Genomic DNA, 10816 nt, shown 5'->3' with positions numbered 1-10816 from the left:
TCTGAAAGTTCTGTTTAACTGTCTTTCAAAGGTAATTTAATATTTGGAGAGGTCGCAGAATCACTATTTAAGAAGAATGGACCCACAAAAAAAAATCTCATTTGTCCACAGGATGGAAGAGTGTGACAGTAAATAGAGAATAGCTTTTCATGATTATAGCCAGCCAGGACTTTTCAGAAGAATCACCAATGACAGACCAGAAAGTTCCATGTCATTGTTCCTTTTTGGGTAATTAATAAATAAATTTAGAAGAATATCATTCCAGGTAAAGGATAGGGATTTGCTGTCATTTGGAACAACATAGGAAATGTCTCATGTCATTAACAACTGAAAATGAGCAGGAAAAAACTGACATTTTGGGCCCTGTTTACTAAGATGTGCTAGTGTTTTTAATGCATGCTAAAAATTAGCATGCACTAACCGTGTAGATTCCCATAGGAATATTATAGGCATCTACACGATTAGCACATGCTAATGCTTAGTGTGCGTTAAAAATGCTGGCGTGCCTTAGTAAACAGGGCCCTTTGTGTTTTTACTTTTGCAAAGAGGGCACACTATTTCCCATTAGTGCAACCATGCATGTGTGTACACTCTGTGAAAGTGTGTCATCTTTCTAAATAGTATGCACTATTATTGGAGAGCAAAATTGCTTCCATAACAGCAACATGGGCAAAAACAAAGACAAACCAAATTCCCCTAAATGACATGGGAAATAACACAAAACTAAAATTATCCAGCTGCCCACCCCTGTTGAAGAATACTCTTAGTATGTTGGTTTATTGATCCATTCCCAAGATCATCACATAGAACAATGACTAAGGGGTCCTTTTACTGAAGTGCAGTAAAATCTAGGCTTAGCGAGTTCAACGTGGGCCTTTCCCATTTAGGTCAACCATCTCAACATTTAGGTCGACTATCTCTAAGGTCGACCTAAATGTTGAGATTTGGGTGTCCCCGGCCGTATTATCGAAATGAAAGATGGACGCCCATCTTGTTTTGATAATATGGGATGCCCCGCCCCTTCGTGGGGATGTCCTCAGAGATGGGCGCCCTTAGAGATGGTCATCCCCGTTCGATTATGCCCCTCCACGGGGTCCTTTTACTAAGCCATGGCAAAAAGTGGTCTGTGGTAGTGTGGATGCGTGTTTTGGCGCGTGCTGGGCCAATTTTTACTTCATCTGAGAAAAAGGGCTTTTTTTCACTGGGCCTGGAAAAGGGCCAGCGGTAAAACTGAAACCAGCATGTACCTATTTAAAGTCTGGAGAATAAACGAGCAGATCAAAGTGACATCCAAAGGATTTTATTAGAGATATTGTATATAAGAAAGGGCAACTTTCTTATATATGATATCGCTAACAAAATCCTTTGGATGTCACTTTGATCTGCTCATTTATTCTCCATGTTGGATCTTGCAGATCGCTTGCCTTGTTTTTTTTGGGACCCCTATTTACAGTCTGAGCACTTAATGCCACCCACTGATCTAGCAGTAAGGGCTCATGTGCTACACATGCAGTGACCAGTCAGCATGTGCCAGCTGCCGATTAACGCCATAAACGCCACGTGTGGTAGGAAATAAAAATATAATTTGTCCTTGCAGTATGGGCATGTGCCAAATCCAAAATTAATGCCAGGTGGAGTGGCGATCCTTGGTCAGCTGCTACCCAGGGCAGTTCGCCACTGCACACCCCCTCCCCCGGGTGCAGCTGCATTCTCCCCCGGGTGCAGCACGGCACCCCCCCTCGGGGCATCAACACCCCCCCAGCGTATCATCCAAGCCCTCCCCCCCCCCGAGTGTATTCTTACCTGCTGGGAGCAGCCGCGCTGCTGTCGGTTCCACTGGTTCCCTGTTCCCTCTGCCCCAGAACAGGAAGTAACTTGTTCCGGGGCAGAGGGAGCAGGGAACCAGCTGAGCCAACAGCCGCATGGCTGCTTTCTGCACAACCCCCAGTGGTGTGCACCTGGGGAGGACCGCCCTCATCTCCCCGCCCTAAGTATGCCACTGGCCAGGAGGGCACGCTAGCCTGGTGGTAGTCTCATTTCGGCACACACTGCATGCTGTGATAAAGTCACATACAGGATAGTTGGGTTAAGGCAGTGTCAGTTTGAAATACAAGTCCCAGAAGGCATTGCAGGCAAGGAGCCAGGGGGTGAGATGAGGAACCCAGATTGGACTCCTAGCTGCAATGGGGGAAGACATGGGTGTAAACTGGCAGGACGTGTAGATGGGCTGCCACTAGGGGGAAAGAGAGTTAGGAAACCCTGTGTGCAGGAGCTCATCATTAGCCTAATGCTTAACTCAGCTGGTATGGGTGTGGGGGAAGCTAATGGAAGGAGAGTGATTGGTTGTGAGAGCAGAAGCCAAGGATTGATTAGGCAGGTGGGAAGGAGTCCCAGGGGAGAGAAGCAGTTGCAGGCTGAAAACCCTTGGGTAAGAGAGGTCCCTAAAGTACTGAAGCAGGCTGAAATCCCTTGGGTGCGAGGAAGTCCCAAAAGTATTTGCAGGCTGAAAATCCTTGAGTAAGAGAGGTCCCTAAAGTATTAAATTTACCAGTGAAGCTGATGCAGGGTGAAATCCCTTGGGTATGAGGAGTCCCTAAAGTATTGAACTCTCCTGAAGGCAAAGAGAGTAGAAGGTAGAAACTGCTGCTTTGTAATTTAATTGTGATGATGAATTCAATGAACTGCTTCTATTTGGAATTGAACTACTGCTTGTTGTGCACTGGATAAAGAGCCCAGACTGGAGCTGACTGTGAGCCTGTATTGAATCCTGGTATGTGCTGATAGCCTACTGCTTAAAGGGGACTATTTGCCACACACTTTCAGGTGGCATATATATGCTTAAGATGGAAGGTGAATGCTGCTGTTGGGACTGTGTATAAAGTCCTTAAGATTGAAGTTGCTGGTGGACATTTATTTCTTGACTGTACCAGGAGCCTGTGGCTGGAGGAGATTGTTCTATCCTTGGCTGCACTTAGAGGTACCTGGTTACAATGCACATAGAGCCTACCCACACCTTTGTAAAAGGGCCCCTATGCTGTTTGGCTGCGATAAATAGCTAATGCAGCTTCATAATCAGTCTTCTACTGTAGCTTTGCATATTTCAGTATAAATCCTAAATTAATTTACAAAGCTAAACAGCTCACAAACCCCCGGATTCTACAAATTGCGACTAAAGTTGTGTGCGCAAATCAGTGCATATAGCTTATATGTGCTTGCAACTTAATTGATTAACAAGATAATCAGCGCCGATAATTGGCCACTAACAAACAATTTTTGGCACTAATTGGCACTAATTAAAATTTACGCTCATTTTCCAAAGTGTATTCTGTAAAGTGGTGCACGTAAATTCTAATGCACAGATTACAAAAGGGGGCGTGGCCATGGGAGGGGCATGGGCATTTCTAAAAATTATGCGCACTATTATATTAGTTGGTATAAATGGTTGCACCTACATTTTAGTTGCTGGGACAGGCACTACGCATATTCAATAAACCGTGCCTAACTTTAGGCGAGTTTGTAGAATTGCACTAAGTGCAGGGTTTTTTTCAGCACCGTTTTTTATGCTCCATTTATAGAATTTGATCCAAAATGTATAGTAAACTTTCTGGCTTTTTTTTTTTTTCAAATAGAAACCTGTCTCATTTGAGTTTTGACACACAGAGATCTTGTCAAGGATGAAGTTTATAAAGAGCTTAATTAAGATCCAAAACTACAACAGCAAATGGAATAAGAGTTTGCAGGATAAACTGGAAAAAGAAAAATAATTCTTCTTAGTTGTGTTTAAAGAGGATGTAGTTCACAAATAATTAAAATATGTAAATCATAGCCAAAAATGCAAATACTAACATAACTCGGGTTTCCATATGTCAATATGTACCATCTCTAAGTTGGTATTTAAGCATTTAAATAGTACCAATAACCAGGGAGCTTTCCAGAAAGAAGGAAATCTTTCAATAACCCTAGTAGCTACAAAGAACACTAGTGCTTTTAAAATGCATACTTTACGCAAACAGTAACGGAATTCAAAAATGTGTAGGATAAACACAAAGGAATCCTGTTTAGAAGGAATGGATCCAAAGAATCTTAGTAGAGATTAGGTACAACGCTGGTAATTGGGAAACTTAAGGGGTCTTTTACTAAAGCTTAGCTTGTGTTATCTGCAGCAGAGCCTATTCCTATGGGCCCTGGCTGCAGATAACTTAAACTAAGCTTTAGTAAAAGGTCCTCTTAGCAAGTACTGGACAGACTTCTATGGTCTGTGCCCTGATCATGGCTGAATAGACTTGGATGGGCTGGAGTGGAGCTTTTCAGGGGCTTTGACAATAACTAGAAATTTTAGAACAAGGACAGTGCCAGGCAGACTTCTACGGTCTATGCCCTGAAAATGGCAAGGACAAATCAAGATCAGGTATACATATGAAGTATCATATACCATATGTAATGAGGTTATCTTGTTGTGCACACTGGATGGACCATACGGGTCTTTATCTGCTGTCATCTACTACGTTACTATCAGGCTTATTTTCGAAAGTGATCGCCGGCGATCTTCCGACATAAATCTGGAAATGGCCAGCGATCTCTCAAAAGTGGCAAAATCGGTATAATTGAAAGCTGCTTTTTTGACACCATCGCTGCTTTCCCGTCGCTGCGTCGGCGAAAGTTCAAGGGGGCGTGTCGGCGGCATAGCAAAGGCGGGACATGGGCGGGCATGGGCATGGCTACCAGATGGCCGGCTTTCGCGGATAATGGAAAAAAAACGGCGTTAAGCAGTATTTTGCTGGGTTTACTTGGTCCTTTTATTTTCACAACCAAGTCACAAAAAGGTGCCCCAACCGACCAGATGACCACCGGAGGGAATGGGGGATGCCCTCCCCGTACTCCCCTAGTGGTCACCAGCCTCCTCCCACACTAAAAAAATAAAAATAAAAACCTTTTTTGCCAGCCTGTATGCCAGCCTCAAAGGTCATACCCAGCTCCCTGACAGCAGTATGCAGGTCCCTGGAACAGTTTTTAATGGGTGCAGTGCACTTCAGGCAGGCAGACCCAGGTCCATCCCCCCCCCCTACCTGTTACACTTGTGGTGCTAAGTGTTGAGCCCTCCAAACCCACCCAAAACTTACTGTACCCACATGTAGGTGCCCCCCTTCACCCATAAGGGCTATGGTAATGGTGTAGAGTTGTGGGGAGTGGGTTTGGGGGGCTCAGCACACAAGGTAAGGGAGCTATGCACCTGGGAGGTATTTGTGTATTTTTTAAACATTTTTAGAAGTGCCCCCTAGTGTGCCCGGTTGGTGTTCTGACATGTCAGGGGGGCCAGTGCACTACAAATGCTGGCTCCTCCCATGACCAAATGCCTTGGATTTCGCCGGGTTTGAGATGGCCGGCATTTTTTTCCATTATCGCTGAAAAACAAAACTGGTGATCTCAAACCCGGCAAACTCTGGCATTTGGCCGGGCTAAACCGTATTATCGAAAAAAAAGATAGCCGGCCATCTTTTTTGATAATACGGTTCTGGCTAGCTGTTGAGCCGCTGCCAAAATAGATCGCCGGCGAACTATTTCGCCAGCGACGTTCGATTATGCCCCTCTATGCTAATTTTCAAAAACCTTTCATCTCCTATTTTGTTCAGATGGATGAGGACAGTAAAGTAAATTATACTTTTGCAAAGTAAAGTACACATTCAGTTTTACTTCCCTAACTCAAACATGCCCATGGTAACTCTTTCCTTGTGGCTAAAAGTGTGTATGATGCAGAAGCTCACTCACACTTGTATTCAGCCAGAAGAGGGCATGTGAGACACATTAATCCATTTTGATTGCTTTGAGACTACCCTTTCCATTACATACAGAAATAACAAGTCTCTGCCCCAGAAACCTTACAATCTAAAAGAGTGCCTGGGAGGCGGGGAGCTCTGTTTTAGACAGGTTGTAGAAGAAGGAATTGGGACATACAGGTCAGTGCATCTTAAATTTCACCAGTATTTTAGAACAGAATCTGCAGATATACAGCCTGTTCTAAACTACAGGAGAAATAGAATAAACATTTATGCACCAGGTACATGCAGCATAAACACCCATGGGGTCAAAGCTGGCACATACCCGATTATCTTGTACAATGGCAATATAACTGGCTATCTTTGTGACCTTGGAAACATAACTGGATATTATCCTGACACTGTCACAGTGACTGGATTCTTTGCCACTTCTGCATTTAAAGGGGACAAAACCCACAGGAGGATTAAGGGGGGTAAGTCCCCTAATCCCTCTAGTGAGGTACTGCTCAATAGAAGCTATTTACCAAATCCCAAATATGCTTGATAGCAGGATTAACTCCTGAAGCAGAGACATAGCCACGGGTGGGCAGGGGCCCACCCAGTTTTGCCCCAAGCCCACCCAGTGACAGCACATATCATGAATGTAGTGGCAGGGATCTCCAGACCCCATCAGCTGACGAGTCCTCTCTGGAGTCCCCCCCCCCCCCCCAGTCTCATCTCCAGAGCAGTCAGCAGCATGTTTTCAGCTGCTGACACCAGTGCTCCCCCCTTCTGTACATGCACAGTTCAATTGGCACCCCCGCTCATACGTGCATGGGGGGTGCTCGTTGAACTGAGCACGCGCATTGGGGGAGGGGGGAAGGAGAGGTAGACAGTGAAAATACGCTGCTGACTGCTGTGAGGATGAGACTACTCGGGGAGGACTCCAGAGAGGAGTTTTCAGCTGCCGAGACCCAGGGATCCCTACCCAGGGAAGGTATTCATTTTTACTGCTTTGGGGGTGGGGCAGGGGCGGGAGTGGGAGTAGCAGCAGAGAGGAAATAGGTGGGTCCTGTCCACCCAATTCACCCCCAGGCCCATCCAAAAATTGAGGTCTGGCTATGCTCCTGTCCTGAAGTCGATCTTGTAGGACATAGATGTTTAGTTCCCTTCTGAAATGGGCAATAAATGACTATGAACTTGCCTCATCCTTGTCCCAGAAATCAGAACACAAACAGGGAAACAAACCTCTACGCCAAAAGAATCCAGCAGGAGAAAGTAGAGGCTGATCAAAAGGATGAATCCAACACTGGCGATGTAATAGAAACCTACTTTTATTGATTCAAATGTTCATTGACCCGACATGGTCCTTGTTTTGGCATATCAAAACGCCTATATCAGGGGTCAAAATAACAAATCTAAAAAAACAATTTTTTACATAAAAGTATAAAACACTATCCACTAAATATATCTGAATTTAACTAATTCACCTTTCTAACTCCCACTATGATATACAACAGTGAATGTTTGTAGTTTTTGGGAGAAAAAAAGATTTCAGACTCTTGATAACTCTACTACTGATTTAGTAGCGGATATCGTGCTGCTCAGTGTTTGTAATTGAAAATAAATTTTCTTTATGCAAACTTCCTGGCGAGCATGCTCACGAGTCTCAAAAAAACCTCCCTATATATAAACAATATTCTCGCTTTTTATTAGACAAGAATTTTTCTGTGTATTTTTTCACCACAAATTTTCAGCACTTCCTATGCGTTTAGGACTACCGGGTAACGCCCGACAGCGAGCCCCTGTTTCGCAGATTGCTTCATAAGCAGCAGTTCCCTTCGTCTTTATCGCTCTTTTTATCTATTTTCTTCCGGCATCTCGACTTTGTTGTTTTTCAAAAGAAGGCAACGAATTCCAGAGAATGTATTTACATTTAGAGGGAATGTGTGAATTCTAAAGCATAAATGATCCTTGTAAATAATGATTAGCCAACATAGATAAAGATACATTAAAAGTAACGTTATGTGTGCTGGAGTGCTATTGAAAATTGCGAGTATGATCTGAATTGACTTGTATATGAAGAAGATACATTATAAGGATTCCATATTAAATATACAATTTGTGTAAAGATGTTGTTACTAAGTGCTTGTGGTCAAATGAATATTACAATGATAGTACAGTGCAAAATACAACAATAAAATTCTTTACAAAGGCAAAGTAACATAATGCAATACAGAATAAATAAATTATGTTTAAAAATGTTTTTTAGGCATCATGTTTTATGTCGAATACATACTTGAATAAAGTATAAAATATATCATTATGTATTTAAAAATGGATTTATGAATTATATATATATATATATATATATATATATATATATATATATATATATAGAAAGAGATGAAAATTGCATGTCAAATATCATATATAATTAAAGTTCCATGTGTAGAATCCAACTATAAATGTCTTGCGGTAAGTATAAAGAATGTAAATATAAAAACATATGTTCAAAAAAAGTGCCGCTGATAAGCGGAGAACTCGAACGCCCCACGAGAAAACACAAACAAAGAAAAGAGTGGGATGTTTGACCACGGAAAAACAAATCCTGGAGACAAAAATGTATAAAAACTTCTTTATTAAAAAAGACTCGACACAACTGTTGTGTTTCGGCCGTCAGGCCTGCCTCAGGAATCTGCCACAATGACGTGACATGTATGATCTTTTAGTGCTTTCAGCGACCCACTACGAGTAAATCTATATCAAAGGTTTTTTTAAAGACCCTTTTTGTTTACAGCCATTAACAGTCCTTGTGATTCATGCCGGGGGATCAGATTGCACCTCTGGCATTCAAGATCATACACGTCACGTCATTGTGGCAGACTCCTGAGGCAGGCCTGATGGCCGAAACACAACAGTTGTGTCGAGTCTTTTTTAATAATAAAGAAGTTTTTATACATTTTTGTCTCCAGGATTTGTTTTTCCGTGGTTAAACATCCCACTCTTTTCTTTGTTAATATAAAAACATATACATGTCTGTATCCTCGCGAAAGTACCTCAACCTGCACTACCCCAGCTGTAAAGGTCTCAAGTACAAAACTTATTATGGATCCAATTTCTCCTTCCTGGGCAGCCAACTCTGGAACGCTCTCCCTAGACCTATTCGAGCAATCAATGACCACCTACCATTCAGGAAAACACTAAAAACCCATTTATTCAAGCAAGCCTACCCAAGGGACCCAGATTAATCTTTTGAACCCATCTACCTTACATATACCGAAGAGAAAATGACATTGACCTAGACTCTATCTCCCACCTTATCTTCCTCTCTATCACCTGTCTCTACCTACCCATCCATCCTATTACTATGTTATACTTAATTTCCTACTTTACATAACAAAATTCTGTGTTACCTATTACTATGTAAGCCGCATTGAGCCTGCTTTCAGTGGGAAACTGCGGGATACAAATGTAATAAATAAATAAATATGGTGTAGTAAGTTGTGGATTGCCTAAACTGACTATCAAACTGTTTTTAGAAAAAGCATATATTTGCATTTAGAGGAAGTGTACAGGTTCTAAGATGCCATTCAGCCCATGTGAGTTTAGCGAATTCAGATCAAAAATGACTCTTTGTTCCTCTCTTAGGAGTTGTGTATCAAAGTCTCCTCCTCTCCATGATGTTCTGAGGACTTTAAACACCAAGAATTTTAAGTCAGCAATGGAATGGTTCTTATCCATTCAATGTTGTACTAATGGGGCGCCAAGGACTTGGTGACTGATGCAACCCCTGTGTTCAATTTGTATTTTGATGGCGCATTCAGTTTTTCCCACACATATCATAGCGCAAGGGCATGTGATGATATAGATGACTCTGCTGGTGTTACAATCAGAGGAATGATTCAACTTGTATTCTTTATGGGAGAGTAGATGATAAAGCACCAGGCTGGTTGTGCATGTGGACAAACACTGCACCGGCCACATGGTCTATGGCCATATCTGAGATCAGGAAATGAATCACATTCACTGTCAGGAAGTGTTGATGGTACAATCTTTTCTTTGATGTTTCTGTTCCTGGAGAAAGCAATAACAAGGTCCTTGTTTTGAAAGCACTCATGTCCTTCCAAAATGTGCCAATGTTTCCTGATAGTTCTTTGTATTTGGCTGGCTAGGTGGGAATATCTCAAGGTACAGACCAAATCAGGTTTCTTCCTCTCATTCTGTGTTTGTAGAAGTTCGCTGCGGTTCTTGAAGCTTGCCTTCTTGGAGCCATCTTCTATATGCTTTTTAGGGTATCCTCTCTTCAGAAACCGTTGTCCCATAATTGCTGATTGTGCTTTAAAATCTTCGAAATCAGTACAAATCCTTTTTAACCTCAAAAACTGACTGTAGGGACGATTGAGTTTTAGTGATGAATTATGAAAACTTGTGAACTCTAAAAAAGCATGTCTGTCAGTATTCTTCTGGTATAAGGTTGTGCCAAACCCAAAATCCTTTTTTTAGATTACATCTAAAAAGCTAATTTGGTGTTCATCAAAACTCATCTTAAACTTTAGGTGGGGGTCTCTCTTATTTAGCCACATAAGGAATTCTTCCAATAAACCCTTGTCGCCATGTCAAAGTAAAAAAAAAATGTCATCTATGTATCTCTTATAGAAAACGATGTTGCGTGAGAATGGATGTTCCTTCAAGTTTGCCACATATAGGTTTGCAATATTGGGAGCCATGGCCACTCCCATTGCTGTGCCACATATTTGGAGATAAAACTTGCCTAGGAAACAAAAGTAATTTTTAGTCAGAGCTATGGTAGCATCCTTGTCCCACCCAGATCATATCCTGACAAGGCCTCCTTTCAATTTGCATGCACTTAGGTTTGATACATTCATATCCTGGATTTGTAAAATTTGGACTTAGATGTTTGTGCAAGATAAACATCAATATACGTATGAAATGTGAATAGGACTTGTAAAATAAGGGCCAATGTGACTTGCGCAGGTCACTGTGACTGTCAATGGTAGAAGAAGGATTTAAATCAATGTCTGCTGGTTCCCATGCCATTA

This window comes from Microcaecilia unicolor, chromosome 1 (genome assembly GCF_901765095.1).
Source record: "Microcaecilia unicolor chromosome 1, aMicUni1.1, whole genome shotgun sequence".
Classification (NCBI taxonomy): Eukaryota; Metazoa; Chordata; class Amphibia; order Gymnophiona; family Siphonopidae; genus Microcaecilia; species Microcaecilia unicolor.
This window is presented reverse-complemented; position numbering follows the sequence as displayed.